Below are 18,935 nucleotides of genomic sequence, written 5' to 3'. Positions count from 1 at the left end.
AATTTAGTTTTGATGTGCACATAAATTTATTGCTGCTGTGAGTCTAGGTTTGAAGCAAATACTTTAATCCCTCTATTCTAGAAGCCTACTCCAGGCATTAAGATTGACTTGCTTTCCTGAAAAATCTAAGTTTAAACTTTGTAAGTAATCAAGAGAGGAATTGTTTCATGGAGGGAATTACATATCCTTCCTTGTCTCTCCTGCCCCAATGACTGTCTTACTAATAAGTAATTAGCTAAGCTACAAAAATATACAAGTCACTTTTGGAAACTCATTTCAGACACTGATAAATAAAATTTATCATAAAAATTTAAGATAAAATTATATTTCAAAAATGAAACCACATTTTAAAAGGCAAATAATTTTTAAGTTCATTTCTTCACTAATCCAGCTTTATATACTTGGAATAAAAAAAAAATGGAAAATATGCATCAAATCTGGATTCCCCATTAGCATTCGGTTAATCCACTTAGCATTCTCCATTGCATAAATAGGGTCAGCTCTTGGTTATAAAGCACGAGGGATAACTTCAATAAAGCAAACAGATAGCAAAATATATCTAAATGAGGTTATCAGAGCATTTTCGCTACATTCACCTGACAAATATGTTTCCATAAAGACTAAGGGTTGGATCAAGAAGAGCAGGCAGATAAGGGAGCTCAGCCAGCTTTGAGCACACATTATGGGGCTGTGCTGCAGGAAGGATGGATTTTGCTCTCAGATGGCTGGCCATTCCTGTTTTATACAGCCTGGCTGTCGGGTCCCAGCAGCACTGGCTGCTGGTTACATTTTTCCACTATATAGATTAAACTGATGAATGCTTTTGAGATCTGCCTCCAAGTATTTCAACTAAACAGACAGGCTGAAAAGTCACAAGATTGGATATCTCTTGTGTTAACTGGCTATGTTCACTGGACAAATGACTTTGTCTCTTTTAAAGCAGAGTAAATATGTCAGCAGGAAAAGCAAGTCCAAAGGGTGGAAAATATGGATAGGACAACTTTTGGGGCCTTTAGCAGAAACAAAAGAGAACAGTTCCAACAGGAGCATTTTACTTATGCATTTATATACCATATTTTGAGCCTTTCACATTAGAAACATCTAAACTGAGAACCTGAAGGAATGATTTCATTCGTAATGACATCGTGCAAAGCATAAAGCCTCAATGGTGCCAGATGTGCTTCAGGGGAAGGAGGCGGATTTAATGCTGCAACCTGCAACTTTGTGAGAAGTAAACTGTGACAAAGATCCCAGGATTTATCAGAAAGACTCCATCCAAAAAGCCTCTGCTTTGGGACAAGAAATCTGGACATTTCCTGCTGAACACTGCACCTTTCTGCAATGACTTAACTACCTTCAGGGGCTGCCCAAGCTGTGGGTCACCCACGGGTGAGCGCTGCAGGAAGGCAGATCCCTGCCCTCGTGGTGAAGGACAGAGCTGTGCAGGGAACAGGATTGAAGCAGCTGACAGAGAAAACAGTGTGGGGAACCCAGCACCGACTGCAGTGGGTGGGAGCAGTTGTAAGGGTGCACAGCCAGCAGGAACTGGGGCAGTCGGCAACAAACTCATCTGGTGTGGGCTGACGGGAAAGATGGTGAGAGGCAACAAGGGACAGTGGCTAATGACAAATACCAGGATTGGAAAGTCTGGAGAGGCCTCCTGGGATGTGTGCTATGCCTTTTTCTTGGGTATTTGCCTTTTAGATGCTCTGTTAAAAACAGGAGAGTGTGTTTACTGAGACGTGCTTGGTCACCTTCAGTTGACCACTGTCCCTTTGGAAAGGAGTGGGAGAGGAATGATGTAGTGTGTCTTCCCAGATTGAAATCCAGCATGTAGAACTGCTGTGAGGTCTTCTAGAGCACAGAGCAGGTCAGGTGGAGACGAGGAGTGGAATGCTGTAAACTAGCCAATGGTAAGAATGTACCTGAAGGAGTAGAAATAGCCAAAGCTGAGGGGATCAAAAGAAAGATACTTCCCCTAGAAACTCATAAGGGTCCTTGGAGAGTTTGCTGCAGTACAGGAAGACATCAAAAGGCTTCCTGCTTAGGATAGAAAGTGGGATATCACCCCAAAATGTCAGAGGACAGGACTGTCACTGAGAGAAGCCAGGAGGAAAGCTGCTTAAGAAGCTTTTATTTCCCTCTGGCTCAGCCAGTCTGAGGTTCATTACAGAATATCTCTCATGAAACACCATTTTAGAGACCTGACAGTCCTGCTGATTTGAGTGCCACTCGGAGCAGGAACACGAGTTAGCTCTGCCTCCATGCTTCAGCTGATTCAAGGTCTGGTCCCACCTCCCTCACCAGCCTTTTAAAGGTCACAGAAACTCAACAGCCACCTCAGAGACAATCTGTGAGTGTGCCACAACTGCAGGAGAAAGAGCCAGCTGACAGCCAGCTTACCAGCTCTTGGGGGTGGGTGTTTGTCTTGTGACAACTCTTCATGACATGTTCTCATGTTTCCAGCACTCCAAAAGAAGTTCATTTGATTAACTCTTGTGAACAAGAAAGAATCACTTAGATAACACTGAGACAACTAAATTCAACTTCCCAGTTTTCTGGATAGTGCTTGTATCTTTGTGGGTTCTTATTTAGTAAGGTCCTCCAGAGGCTCTCACTACAGCCAGTCAACATCTGGCAGAAGAGTTACATGGTATTTATTGACCCTTGTAAAGCTCCTAGAAAGCTACAGATGGGAAGAAATACGTGAGGAAAAACCCCATTTATTTCCCTGAATCAAAAATAACACCTAATGATGAGAAAAAAAAAATTGACAAAAAATAGTAACTTTGCCAAAGCTTTTTTCATGAATTGAAGAACAGTTTCAAAACTGAAATTCCTTAGGCCAATATAAAATGATTCTTCTTCGCCTAAGCTAGGAGATGTGCTTTTTATCCTTTAAAGAGGCCATAGCTGTACATATTGATAAAGTGTTCCTTCTCCAGCCCAAGGAAGATTTTAAACTTTCAAGGGATTACAGGATTTTATATTGTTAGTGGATAAACCTAATCTTCTCCTAGCCATGTCCTGGAATCCCTAATAATGAAAAAAGAAACCAAGGATTAAAAGCTAGTGGTATTACAGCTGTCAACACATCAGCCTTAATTTTTCAAAAGCTTTCACACGGGTACACTGATGTGTCTGGAGTCTTTTGCTGAAAGTACTTGATCAGTTTCACAGTGATAAGATAACCAAAAGTTACTTTATTTTTATAAGCACAGCACATCCTTGCAAATACACTGGATTCATTTTAAATTCTTCCTGCTCCTCTAAGTCATAGGTATTCGGAAATATATGGTCTCCAGGATGGAAAGGCACTCAAAGGCATCCCAGTAAGAGTGATTATTGCAATATTGACCAGTATTTGGTGTGTCATAGCACCCTGGCAGCCAGTGAAGAGGGGAAAATGAAAAATGCATTGTGAGGCAATGATTATTTTTCCCCCCATAATGTTGAAGTGGTGAACTAAATCCCCCAATTAGCAAATCCCAGTGTTTCATTTCTTGTGCTTCAGAGCTCCTCCTTCTGCAAGGAGGTTGAACTGCTGGGAGCTACTGGGACTCTCTCAAGCCAGTGTCGACATTTACACTGGATGCTATGACATGACTGTGGCCAAAAACCCCAATAGGGTGAAAATTGATGTGTGAAGTATTGCTGTTCTCAGCCTCCTGGTTACTGACTTTGACAGAAGAAAATCTTTAAAGAGAGGAAGGCTGGGATACGTTTTTTTACTGCTTTCCTTATTTTTTTAACTTCTTTTTTTATTTCAAGATTCAAGTTCAGATGAAGAAAAGAATTCAAAGAGATGAAAGTTATTAAATGTTGGGATCCCAGAGTTCTTAGATTCTCAGGGAGGTATAACTCAGCTTCACGACCTACATACACTAGTACAGACTTCTGACACCTGAGGAACCTGATGGATCTATGGGACCTGATGAGATGCATCCCAGACTGCTGAGGGAAATGGCTAAGGTAGTTGCCAGGCCACTTCCTATATTGGAAAAGTCACAGCCTTCGGGTGAAGTCCCTGGTGACTGGAAAAAAGGAACTGCACATATTTTTAAAAAGGGTAGAAAGGAAGACCCTAGGAACCACTGACCTATCAGCCTCACCTCTGTGCCTGGGAAGATCATGGAACAGATCCTCCTAGAAGCTGTGCTAAGGCTCGAGGAGAACAGGGAGGAGACTGGGGGAGCCAGCACAGCTTCACCAAAGGCAAGTCCTGCCTGACCAACCCAGTGACCTTCTATGATGGAGTGAATACATCAGCGGACAAGGGAAGGGCTACAGTTGTTGTTTATCTGGATGTGACGCAGATTTGATTTGACCCCATCACTGGAAACATTCCAGGTCAGGTTGGATGATGCCCTGAGCAACCTGATCTAGTTTAAGATATCCCTGCCTATGGCAGAGGGTTGGACAAGTTGACCTTTAATGGTCCCTTCCAACCCAAGATATTCTATGATTCTACAATATCTACCCAAAATGGATGCAACACATCCCTAGACACAAGCAGAGGACATAGCTGCATGCTGTCCCCACAGTGGCAGAAATTTGCAGAAATTATTCCTATAGCATGTGGCTGAGCATTAAAACAGAACATCCTTAATGGCCATTAAGTCAGGGGTGGTTTAGTAAAGCCTGTTCTAAAAGTCCAGCGAGTAAAGCTTTGCTCATCTCAGCTGTAAACAAATGTAGCTGCACATGGAGCCATTGGATACATGAGGGAAAGCAGAGAGGAATCAAGAAAAAAAAAAATAATGAGTGGACAGGGAAGGAGGTCTATATAGGTTCTATAAGATCTGAAACATTTGCACAATACATTAGTAACTAATTCAGCTCCCCATGGGAAAAAGCTTAAGAATAATATGGAAGGACTGACCCCACTGAAGGCACAGCACCAAGGCACGTCTGGGCAACTGAGAAAAGACAACCTCTTCTCAGTGACCCTGTGCAGTGAATAATCATCAACCTCTGGTTTAGAGAAGGCAAAATTTCCCCTCTTCCTTCACCAACCTCTCAGAAAAAAAACCTCCTAGGCAGCTACTTAAATTGAGTATTGAAGTTTCTTCTCACATACTCGGGTTATTCTTGGATAAATCAGAGGAAAGTGCTCAAATAGAGCTGTGTTGGGAGGAAAAAAGAAAATAGACTTTGGAAAAATCTTCACATCTCTCTTTTACATTGATCCAAGAAGCTAACAGGCAATTAACTGCTGCAGTGGTACACTGCCACCTAGAAGAAGCGCTTCAAGACATCACAGACATCCCATCTGATTATTAAAGAGCAAAGATGCCATCACACTGGTCAGATCTTTGCAGTTTGACCTTTGAATATTAAGTTGTGGCTGATACACACACCTACCAGACAAATGCTTAGCCCAGTGAGAGACTTAATAATTGAGAAAAGACACAGACTGATGCCAAAAATGTAGAATGCCTTTCCCATTAAAAAGTTAACCTGCATTGATTTATGGCACGTGCATATCTTGCTATTGTGAAAATAAACTGACAAAAGAGCCTTTGAGGATGGTCAAAGAAAATAAACTTCCTATGGAGGTTTCTGCCTGTGAAAGCCCTTTCAGAAATAAAAAGTGCAATTAGGAAAACAAGGCATACTAAAGAACTCAACAGCACATCATCTTATAGAATCAGAATATTATTGAACATTTGCTGTTCATAAAGGCTAATCAGCACTGCTTTGTTATTGGGGTTTTCCCCCTAATATCTGTTCTTAAGGCAATCTAAACTAAGCAACCTGTGAAATGATCTGTCCATCTCAGCCAGGGGAAGGAGTCATGCAGCCAGGGGGAGTTCAACATTTGACATTTGGTCTATGGAGCACATAAGGTGCACAATAGTGGTTTTTTCTCATGTAAGCAGCAAGACACACAATTAGTAAGAAAAAGGAAAGGAAAAAAAAAAAACCAACAAACCAAACCTAACAACATTATGTCACCCAAAATTCCCTGATGCACCTAAACGTGAGAGGTTTACATCAGAGTCTACTGAGATGGGAAGTTTTGATTTTCACTCCTTAGGATTTTTTTTTAATCAAAATCTGGACTGCACACATCCTTAACCTCAGTTCAAATGCAAGCACAGTGACCTCCTGCACAGAAACAGCAAATGACCGAAAGGTCCAGACTGTCCACAATGCCCCCTAAAACCTGTACTATTCCTATAGTATGTAATGACCATACCTTGGAGTTCCATCTCACTCTGCCTTGAATGGCTCCCTGTACAATTCAAAAACTTAGTAGTTACCTTTAATTTAATCTATTTTGTCGATTTTATCAATGAATGAATTCTCTGTGAAACAACAGAAAGATTTTGTCTTATGTTTATGGTTGGTCACTTAATTAAAGATTAAATAAACTTTAACCAAGGTCCTCAAATCATCTAAAACAATGCAGAAAAAGTATTTTCTATCAAACCAAAGAAAGTGGACTGTTTTCATTTCTCATTCACCATCACTTCCTACTGCATGAGCATTCAGTCTCTGTTTATCCCTATGAAATCCCTGCAAGACCACAATATACTCTGTGCACAGACTGGATAATGCAAAAAATCTCCCTATGAATATTTACACCAACACAGCAAACACATCAGTGTCATTCACACGTGGAAGGAGCTCCATTACAGAGTGTTGTCTAATCTGTGAATTAAGCCACAAACTAGTCTTTCATCATATAATAATAAATTCAAAGGAAGTCTGAGATGAAATGTTTTATCAAAAACGTTGGTTGTGCTAAGCAGTGCAACAAACCCTTCACTAGTGATTCCCACAGTGGGAATATGGGACCCTCACATCGTCCTGAACAATGCAGATTGTCTTGGAGAAATGGATGAGCTGCTCTGGCCAAACACCACTTCTCACCATATCACTGCATAAAACCATAAAAACAGAGAACTTCAGGTGGCTTTGAGGAGTCTCTGCACAGCACTGATCGCTGTGCTGCCCAGGGCAGGATTGATTATACTTCTACCATTTCTAAAACACTTTCCTATCCCTTTCTTAGAAAACTCCAGCAACCGAAACTTCGAAATTCTCCAAAGAATGCATCATTATCTTTGCTTCAGAAAGCATTCCCTAAAGAATCTTTCCTGCTCTGATTTAAGTCTATTATTTATTGTGGTCACCACAAACTCCTACTTAAAATTTTCATTCTCCAATAATCTTTATGTATATAAATATTATCATATCCCTCTTGGACTCCTCTTCGACCTAAAAATCCTGAAATTTTTAAATCTTTCTATACATTTCATGTTTTTAGACAAATCTTGCTTCTCTTTAGGACCTCTATAAATGATGGTTCAAATCTTTTTTGAAATTTGCCATCTCCAAACTGGAGAGCAGCAGCAAATTTATATATATATATACAGATTTATACATATATTTATGTATAGTATAGCTATAGCCTTTTTGTTCATGGTTGGTGAAATGTGTGGTTTAGATATGCTCTTTTTATTCCAGAATAAAAGTGTTTATCTTTTTGTCAAAGTGTGAGACCTCTGATTCTTGAGCAGTTTATAAACCATCATAATCCCACTGCTTTTTTTCTAAGAGAAATAAGAAAAACCCAGCCTAAACAAACAAATCCTCCAAAATCAGCAGCTTCTTCTCTTATATTTGTGTTGCTGATTACTTCTGTGTAAGTGGGATAACACAGCATCATTTATCCCCCTTAAATTTTATTCTATCCTTTTAGACCAGCCTTTCTTTTACTAAGACAATTTTGAATTTTAATTCTGTCCTGCAAGGTGTTGGCTATTCCTTCCTCACCATTGTTTCCTTTCAGCAAATCTTATAAACTTACTCCTCATTCCATCACTCAGGTCTTTCACTACATCATTATTCATTATGTTTACTGCATAAAACCAAATCAAGGCAGCATGAGATGGGATTTTAAACCAGTATCTCCTTACTTTTGTCCATGAAGTATTCTTTATTAACTAGGCTGTGGTTATCTTATCTAAACAGTTTTTCAACATTTTTTCTCTTTCAGATACTAGAATATTGTTTATGTGCTCCTTTCCCTGTCTGCCCCTTTTATTTTTATGAGAGGTTTTACATTTTTTTTCTTTTCTAGTCTTCTTATACCACACTCATCCTCTGTAACTCCTCAAAGTTAAGTAATGTTCTGAGTCTGCAGCACCATTCCCATTCTAGACTAGATCTCACACCTTTCCATCTATACAAAAGGAAAAGAAAAGGCATTTAAGTGTTGCTATTTTTCAGTCTTCTAATCAATGGTATTCGCCAGTTCTGTAAACACACCAGAGCACGAGGAAGGCTCCTGTATTTATAGGATGGTTTCTGGGTACATGTGACAGAGAGTTCCAGGGGAACAGGTCCCTGCAGAGTTACGTGGGAGGTGTTGAGTGGAGGCAGAGAGAGAGATTACAAGTTGCTGCTTTTGGTAGGACATTTCTTCTTTTTGACTCTCTCCCTGTGATCACTTTGCCTTTGGAAGGTTGCATAACAAAAAACTCTAGGTGTTTCAGCAAGGAGTTTTTCTGACCCTCTGCCACTTTGCCACAGAAATCTCCATTGAAAATGACAGCACGATGCATGTTCAGAGAGCAATAGCAGCACCTATTCAACAAAAAATATAAGCAGACTGGTAATTAGAGTGAAATTCACTGTGTACCCTCTTTTTCTCTATGCAAGTTACCAGCAGCCATTCAAAATTCTTGTTTATTAAGTCTGACTAGCAAGCATCTGTCAAAGAAAAGGTATCTGTTTAATAAGAGTTGTTTGGCTTAGGGGTTTTTTTTTTATTTTCCTCTCAAATGGGCTAACCTTTAAAGTTTTTCAAAAGGCACTGTAGGTTGTTTACCAAGAAACTGAAGGGTGCTTTCATTTTTATGTCCAAATATTTCATGTGAACTCTGTACCCCTTTCACACTCTTTATTCTATTAAACTACCTATTAGAGCATCTCAGCCTCAAACAACCTCAATCTAGCTCTATCTATAATATAAAAACTTTGAGATTAGAGAAGTGAAGCATGAGTCTAACTGCATCAACAGTTCAGGTTCCAGCAATACAAACTCATACCTGAAGACAAACACCATATCATTTATCTGTTACATTCTTGACAGAAAAAACAACTGAAAACCAAACACGGTGCCTACCCAGACTCCCCACCACTGCATTCTCTGGGCTTTAAGCATGTTGTAATAGAGAATTAACCTACCAAATTGTAGAAAAATTGGGCCACAGAGTGCTCAGAAATTTAACTGCAGAGAGAACAATAATCCATGGGCATTTTGAAAGGATGGAGTCTGAATGAGAACACTGCATTATTTATAAGCTAATTATGAACATACATATTTTTTATCTCTACACTGTGACCTGGGGCTCAAGTGCTGAAGAGTCTTGAAAAGACATGATGGCTCACAATGGAATTAACTTTTAAAAGAGCATTTTCACAGCTTCAGGTCTTTTTATGAGCATCAGCAAGTCTAAGAAAAGGAACATGAACAGTGCAAAGTCACTGGAGAAACTTTTCTTTCCAATAAAACGAAGGTTCAGAAGAGATGCTGCACCTTCAAACATTAATCCACACCTGACAACAGCAATAAATAACAATCACAGGTTAATCAGTGCCCAACCTTTGAAACGTAAAGGAGATAAATCTTCCTCTAACACACAAACTGCAGCAGACAAATGGGGTATCCAAATCTCTAGTTTTTGACTCTTTGCCTCTTATTGACAACTCATCAAGTCTCTTGATGAAGATTTTGTGCCACAACATAGCTGTGCCCCTTCTTCTGGCACACACTGACTGTCTACCCTCACACTGGGAGTGCTTCAAGTCATCACATCCCATATGAGATGAAGCAATTAACAGTACCCCTTACATAAGTAATCTTTTTCACTTTACCATTCTCATAGAATCCTTTAGGTTGGAAAAGACCTCTGAGATCATCAAGTGCAATCTTTGAATGATCACCATCTTGTCAACTAGACCATGGCACTGAGTGCCATACCCAGCTGTTTCTTGAACACCTCCAGGGATGGCGACTCCACCACCTCACTGGGGAGTCCATTCCAATGTTTAACAACCCTTTATGTGAAGAAATTCCTCCTGATGTCCAATGCATGCTTCTGTTAGTAACGATGCTCTGCTGAGATATTCAGCAAGATGAAAAGATGGTTGTATTCAGAGAATGAAAAGGATGTAGAGAATATGCTGCCTACAGAAGCGCAGAAAAAAACCCAATACTGTCTATAACACAGGATAGAGACCTGTTCTGGGCAGAAGCAGCTCCAAAACAGACTGAAAAAGTCCTAAACACCAGATCTAGAACACATTGTTTAGATAACATCCCACTATAGCCTTGGCATTCTTCAGATTCTTCTAATGTACTCTAAAATTGCGCAAATCCTCTGTTCTTTAAACTTTGTGCAATTACATAACGAAACTGTCTGGGAAACATCTAGTTTGTCAAAGGACCTTGGAAAAATCTATGACACCTAAAACCCCACATATGCACTATCATAACCTCCAGTTTCTTCAGTCAGCTGCTAAAAGCCAATTCAAAACCCAATTTTTTACGTAAGGAAATACGAGAACTCAGGCATGCATCCCAACCCTTACACCTGCCTATTCCCTGACTATGTACCTTTTCCCCCACTATAATCCTGAAGGCCATCAGTGGGATGGTTACAGCTACAGCCCCAGTGCTGCTGCATGTTCTTTGCATATACAGCAGCTATGGGTCACTCTTTTCCCACCAATTTGCAAGAAAACATACAGAACTGGTTGTTATTGGCCAGCTACCAATTACAAAATTAAAAACCTGTGTGCCAAATGGGCACAGCTGCATCAGCCACTGCTCAGCTATAGGCAGACCTGCCAAATAATAGCCTCCTCACTTAGGCTGACCTGGGATGCATCAGAGCCAATGTCAAAAGCACAGTTAAGAAGTAATTTTTTCCCTGTTGAATGACTTCCTCTTCAATTACCACTAAAAAACAATTCATATAAAACATAGGACACAATGTAAGCAAAACCATACAGCCAAAGACTAGAAAAACTTCTCCCTGCAGTACAGTCACACCTCAGACAAAGCTGTTAATGTGAAACACCAGTATGCCCTCAGAGCAATAAAGTATCTTAGACATGTATTTATTGGTATTAACACATTAAACAATATATGCAATTTGAAGCATTAGAGTGTCAATAAGATTGAAAGAAAAAAACCTCCTCTTTATTTTTACCCATACCTGCTTTTTGTTAAGTTTTACATAAAGATTGTTTTCTTTCCCCTTTTCAGGAAACAAAAATTTTGAGATTTTACATTCAAGTTGCAGAAGCCAGACAGAAAACCACCTTTTAATGTGAGATGCTTTCTTTAAAGAAAAAAATAGATCAACATTTCTAATGGAAATAAATCCTGAATAGATCTGACAAGGCTATGTAAGAATCAGGGAATTTATGTCTCAAAGTGTCCACTGCTAGATTATAGCAACTGCACAACCCTCAGCAAATTTGCCATAATTTCTTTTCAGGAAAATAGCATTTTTCTGTTTTTGTTTTTGTTTTTTTTTTTTTTTAAAGTCAAGAGTATTTAGATTACACTGTCTGTTTCAGCAGGACAAGCCTCAAGTCAAAATTTGTCTCAGCATCAGTAAATTCTCTTTTATTTACATTACCATAATAGATTTCTTTTCTGAGTAACACTCAGTGCTGCTTTTTGTAATGGCAATAAGTCACCAAACTTTTTGTTTGCCCTATGGACCAATAAGATGAATTACATCTGTAATTCAAAGCACCATTGCTTCCTTCATCACAAGCAGATAAGAATAGGCAAAAGTTATAAGAATTCTGTCTGGAATTCTACTGTCAGCTTTTATCTCATTCCTTGTCAACTATTTGTAGGAACTTTTTTCTTCAAACACGTCCTCTTTTCCCCTCTTTGATCGTAGAATTTTCAGAAAGACCTTTCATCATCTAATCCACTTTCTAACAATAATAGTTGCAATTAGCTTTTCCTAAAATGTATTCTGTGGCCATCTTTCTTCCTCACATGAAACGTGCCCTCTTAAGAGGCAGCCATGCATTCCTCCAAGGAGAAGACAGAGCCTTTTAAACTCTGCCTCTGGAGAAAGGGACACAATTTTCACCACCACTACCATCCTTTTCCTGAAACAACACAGGCAAGTCACTCAGTGATGCTGTGCTTTATTTTCCTATCTGTGACAACAGGCCAAATGATTGCTTCTTCTCAGAAGTCAGATTCTGATATATATTGACTAGAGGGTAGGAAATTACTCTTATTGCAGAAAACACCACAGAAAAAGTCTCAGCTTTTTTCCTCAGTGTATCAGGTGTGTACAGTACTACTGCATGGGCTACACTGCCCATGCCTCCCTCTGCCTAGGCAGGACAGTCTAGTTCCCAATAGAGATTCTTAACATTACCTAAAATCTAAATAAAATTAATATTTAATATGTCTCTGTGTTTGTTTTAATGAAACTAGAGAAATCTAATATATGTTAAGATTTACAATAGGAGTAAGGATAGAATAACAATCCTCTTGCATGAAAGTTCCTCCAGGTTTTACTGTTAATTTTTTAATGGAAAGAGCAGCGACTCCCTCTATAGGGGAAACCCATCCCGACAAGGAGGCACCAATTAAGCCTCATCCTCCATCTTTGTATCTTAATCTGAGGGTGTCGTTTTGCACCACTGATTTTCAAGCAGAAATCCCCACTGAGCTCAATGGGGATTTCTGTTCAAAAAAAAAATCAATGGCACGATATGGTTCAGTGTATTTAAACTAACCCTGGACTTTGCTTTAATCTACTTTCTTTCCTGTTTCTTAAGCATGGCAAGAAAACTGTTATTTTTATGTCTCTATTGACTACGTTTTAAGAGATTAAATTATCCAGACCTCACACAAGTACCAACAGTTATTATTTTTACTGTTTTAAAGATAAACCTTGATATGCTGGTTTTCCATAAAATGTCACAGTGGTAGACAAAGTGCAGCTCAGCTGTGTTGTGGGGGAGAAAGCAGGATGCAGCAGACTCGGAGTGAGTACTAATACACTGGGAAAACTAAGAGTCTATTGAAACCAACCTAGAAATGTGGTTTCTTTCCAACCCTGTGTATTGCTTTTCATTTACTTTGTAGTCAGGGCACATGAGAATTTGTTTGAAGGATGTTTACTGTACTTTCACGAGCTCCTGTGTGTGATGCAGTGGCTTTCACTCAAATATAAATCTTCTGGCTGTCTACAGAGACTTTGGGACTACTGGGACGCACACGCACACAGAAACAATTGTTTCTTACTGAAGAAAATTAGAAATGTCGTTTTTTAGAGTATTTGAGGGGTTTTTTTCTACAGGAGGTTTCTACAACCTCATTCAATTAATTTGTGTAAGAGAGAAAACACTCCTATAGCTCCTCCAGCTGTTTGTTGTAGTTCTCCTTAACAGCTTCTGCATTCCCCAGCCATGCCAAAGCCTATCCCATGTCTTGTGCTGTGGGTCCAAGATTTACAGTAATTCTGATGGACTTTGGTCATGAATTGGTTTGGCCTGTATCATTTAGATTTGATTCTACCTTATTCCCAATGAACAAGCAAGGCAGAAAGGGACTGGGTTCTACATGGTCTGATACTTGCTTCTTATCAATTTAGCTGAAGACACCCTTCAACTAAGGATCTAGATTAGGAATCAGGATTATCTCTTTGCCACCTTGGAAACTAAACCCTAAAATATGTTTCAGGAAATTGTACAAACTTCTTCATGGGCCAAAATCAATGTAAATATATAGAGTCCAAAGTAGTTTTGATGGATGCTGGAACAATGTTGAGGAATTAGACCCAATTTTAGGTAGACTGCAGTGCTGTAAAGGGACAGACAGTTCTCACAGGAATGGTGGGAATGTATCATCCTGGAAAAAAGCCAAACACTTACAAAGGTCACCAGTAACTTTCCTGAGGTAGTTCTGCTAAACCCACTCTCCAATTCCTCCTCCACAGACAAATCTAGAAATTGTAGAGGCTTTGGGGCTGGAAGGATTTGCACATAACAGAAGAACTGCTTCAGAAGAACTCTTTTCAGAACAAGAATGAAACACTCATTGTAACGTGTGCCTGCTCTGATCCCATGGAAATCAATGTCAGAGTCCACTGATTCATTGAGAGCTAATGATACTTTAAAAGGACAAACTGTGAAAGATCAGGAACGAGCTTGTCATAATACCTATTTATGCCAACTGTTGTAGGCCTCATCTTCCTATTTGGATGAGCTCTCAGTGCATTCTTGATTACCTGACCCCCCTTTGCATTATGCCAGTTACATATACAAAAAGAGCAGCTGGGAAGCTGACTCTTACTCCATGAGTAAGCATTTTGGGAGCTAAGATGTCTTGAAAAGATTCTGTAACCACATCTCCTGATACTTCTTCAAAACACTTGAAGTTGCATAAAAGGTGAGATAATTTTAACAACAAATATTTGGTCTCCTAAAAGTAAGTGATGCAGTATCTAACTATATAGATCATCATCAACCCAAACTGGATTAACATTAATCACAAACCACAATTTTCTGTGCTTTCCTCTAGGACTCTACTCAAGAGAGCTGTTTTAGATCAACTGTAGTCAAGCAAGTTTGCTGTCACTTGATGATATAGTAGGAGCTAGTCAGCACTAGATATAGTGCTCATACTGTGAATAATGCTGCAGGCACTGATGCTTTACCACCTTCTGAATTGAGCACCAACGTTATTACACTTTGTTCTAATATAGACTTTAGGGAAACAATACAGAGGTCATTATTTCTGAGACTGAACACGGCAAGAACAGAAGGCTGAAAGCTCATGATACACCCTTAAAATCAGGGGTCCTACAGAAAATCCATAATATGGCTATTGTTCCAAGATTTCTAACAAGTAGATGATATTAAAGGTGCTGCTAAGAACTGTACTCCTCACTAAAGATTTTCAAAATTCAACCAGTCCTCTATCCCACCTGCTCAGAAAAACAATGGCTGTATTTCAGTGGAGGCTTTCACATAAGAAGCTCATGTACTTGCAGAGCTTAATTTGTCACACTTAATTGCTCACTATGCTAGTAAAATATCTCACCATCCTAGTAAATGTCTCACTATGCCAGCAAGACAGTGAGATATTATCCCGATCTTAGACAGAGGGAAAGCAGGACATTAAACAGGATGCTGTAAAATTGATGAAACTTGAAAAGAATCCAGATCTCCTAGTTAAAAAGCCAGCTAAAACCTACTATTCCCAGTACACAGAGAAACTTCAAATTTTTATTCATTTAAATAATAATAATAAATCCTGTCCTACTCTACTTCCTAAATGTCTAAGGATTTTAATACATTTCATGAAATTGTATTTAAATTTTAACTTCCCCCTTTTAATACTACTATCTTGGTATAATGATATGACACACCCCATTTTTCTATTGCTTTAGGTCCACAAAAGCAGCTACCTCCTAATATAGACTGAATATTTTTCTGTTGGTGTTGTAGTGAAACTGATTCTGCCAGTTACTAAATATTGCTACAATAGATATGCCAAGAAATAATTTAAAGTAGTTTTAAATAGAGAAACTCATCTTGCAGAGCTAATTATCATAATTAAACCAGACAAGCACTCAGAAGAAATGAAACTTTCAAAAAAAGGCTTGCAAGAGTCGGGGTCACAAAAGGTGACAAGGACTACGGGAGAAAAACACCAGTGTACAAGCAAAGCACAGGCTCTTGGGAATGTCTCTGGGAGAAGCTGTTTGCAAACAGACAAGCAGTACCCTGTGAGAAACATCTGCTTTGCCAACAGCAAGCCATCAGTAGGAAAGATGAGACTGCAAGTAGCATATAATTTCCACACTTTGTGTAAACATGTGTATAATAACCCCTTCCTCATAACGGGCTCTTCCTTTTCCAGCCTTCAAGAAGAGGTAGCCAAACTGCTTGTCTGCAGCTGACCCAAGTCACAGAGCAAAAGTCTCTCCACCTGCTTCTCGGCAAAACTTTCACATCAAAAATGTACAGCTGCAAGTTTTTTGTTCTCCTTTTTATTCTTTATCTTATGGATCGATCTCCTGACAAAAGGAACACATTCAGTACAAGCCATCTCAGGTGTTTTCCCGCTGGTAAATACGTAGCCCATCATTTCTAAATAACCTCATGTGATGTTGGGAAGGAACATCTTGTTACAATACAGACCCCACAGCCATAAACAATTACACTTTCTCAAACCAGCAGCATCTATCCCTGTTCCTGTTCAAAAATCCCTGCCAGAGTGCCTCTTTTCACTTTCTTCAGCATTGTACAACATTTTAAGAACTGCAGAGGAATTAATGAGACAGGTTTTGAGATCAACATATTAACATGCATTTCTTCAAATATTCTCTTCAGTAAGTCAACAACAAATTTTAAGTTATTCCTCCATTATTCTCTGCCTCTCCTCTGAGACAGAACTGCAATTTAAAATACAGTTTTTAAGTTCTGTTACCTACAGCTGAGCCCAACAAAAGGGACACGTGCTTCACTTCTTGCTGCTTTCCTAGGTCAGCAAGGAATGAGATCACTCAGAACAAAGGGTCTTCCTTGTAAATTAAGTGGTAATTTTTCACAGGACAGTTCTAGAGCCACACAATATTAAGGACATTTCTGACAGATGTTACCTGCGTGTTCTGCATTGTGAGTCTTTCCTCTGTGTTGTACTCTGCACTTTGCCCACTAATCTACTGCATAACTACAGCAAATTTAACTAGGGACTATTTCTGCTGCTGCTTCCCCCAGGAGTATTCTCTTCTCCCCTTCCCATCTGCTGTTCCCATTAGCAGAATCTGCTGCTTTCCCCATTTCCCTCATACCTAACCAAGAAGTCATTGTCTGAGGCCTGCTACAAACAACTCAAACCTAAGCTCAGAACTCTGATGTCTTGCAGCTAACCTTCAGAGTGCCTTCTGGGAGATTCAGTCTCACAAAGTAAAGATTCCCAGTTTTTTGACTGGGAATGCTCATGCTGCTCCAGAGAATTCACATTACAAAGCTCAAAGTTTCAATGTTCACCTCTGTGAGCCTTGTACAGTAAGACTCAAAGAATAAAGACAATGGCTAAATCATCTTCTCAAATAAATTTAATGAAAATATCCTAAAACATTTCATAAACTAGACTTTCTGTCTAACACAGGACAATGCACAACGATGTACCAGACGTGTCATCCATACGGAATGACCTGGACAGTGATCCTCACTTTGGAGGGACTGCATCACTCCCAGCATACACAGTAAAATATTTTTATCACATTGTGAGGGTTTCAAGGAACAGAGCAGAAACTTGGCAACGTGGATTTAAGACACACAAAGTTTTGTTAATCAAATGATGGGTGGCTCAGAATTGTGTCCTTTTCAGAAACGAACAATTGCACATTATTACAGGACAGAGTTTTGTCAATCACTGGATGTTATTAAGCTTAGTGTGACTAATGAATAATTTAAACATTTTTTTAGCTATTCTGCTGCAGGAAGATTTAAAGACCTTCTTTTTCTTTTTAAATGATATGAAGCAAAAGTAACTTGGACATATAATGCAATCAGTTTTATAATTGACAAGTATGATTGCATTTTTGCAATAAAATATATGCCAGAACCTCAGTACATTATTGCCTAATGCTCTATGAATCCGGCATTAATGAAGAAATTGAAAAATAAACAACAGCAGCAGCTTTAAGTACAAAAATCATCAATGCATATTCGAGACTAATGTGATTAAGAACAACATGATGTGTGAACATAGATTGCTTCTTGTTTCAGCATTTCTCATTTTCACACAGCTTACAAGATTGGACAGGTTGCTTTTTACTGAAAAGCCAGCCTAGTTTAGAGATGTTACATGCCCATTCTATTTCCTAAGCAGAGCAACACTTATATTCTTGGGATTATATTCTATTAGTGCAGGCAGATGAATTTTTTAAACTTGTTTGTCCTGGGATTAGATGAACATGAGTTTGCAATATTTTAAAGCCATCTACATGATTTGAAATTAAGTTAAAGCCTGTAGAATTATAAAAGGTTCAAAAGGAATAAAGAATGGGGTTTTTTCTTGTTAGTTAGGAAAAGATTAGACAGCATATGAGCAATGAGTGAATCTCAGCTGTATTGTTTCAAAACTGGAAAATGAGGGGGGCATGTACAACTCACAGGTAACCATTCTACATAGATGACAATGAGTATAGTTCACATTGCTTTGAAAAAAAAATTATGTTCATTGAGAATTTGTCCATATCATTATGATCTTTCATCAGAAGTGCATATAATAGTGTGCCACAATTATGAAAAACATATGTATTAATGTAAAACATTACAGTGAAACGTGACTCCCTCAGGAATACTATGACATTGTGAAATGCCATTTTTGACAAAATTAGATTCTAACTTAGTAGGCAGGTTAAAAGTCATTCTTCAAAGGCTCCAAATGATCTTAAATTACATAAATTTACTATAAATTGAAACTGAGTAAGGGGAGGAAAAAAGAAAGGTTAACAAGAACAGGAAGATTCAGCTCGTGCTGGTATCCTGAGCAAGAAGAGTTGTGATGTTCGTTTGCTGTGCTCTCTGCAGCTCATGGTATGTGCAGCACAGCTAAGTACACAACTGAGGATGACCAACATCCCCAGCTGAAGATGTGCTAAGAAGTAAACCTGGAGAGACATTCCTGATCTGACACCACTGACACTACAGAACTATTAAAATGCCATAAAAACTCCAGCATTCTGCCAGCCAATGACCATTTTCATTTCTGGTATTATGGTATCATCAAAAACTCACAGCAAGCATTAAGGTTCCACAGGGCAAGGAAGTAACATTTAAAATAATGCTTAACATTATAACGAGCAAAGGACTGGAGAAAAAAACCCTATCAATACTGTCCTACCTATAGG

This window comes from Manacus candei, unplaced genomic scaffold (genome assembly GCF_025592945.1).
Source record: "Manacus candei isolate 608988 ecotype Guabito, Panama unplaced genomic scaffold, ASM2559294v1 h1tg000046l, whole genome shotgun sequence".
Lineage (NCBI taxonomy): Eukaryota > Metazoa > Chordata > Aves > Passeriformes > Pipridae > Manacus > Manacus candei.
The sequence above is the reverse complement of the archived record's forward strand: the minus strand, read 5'-3'. Positions refer to the sequence as shown.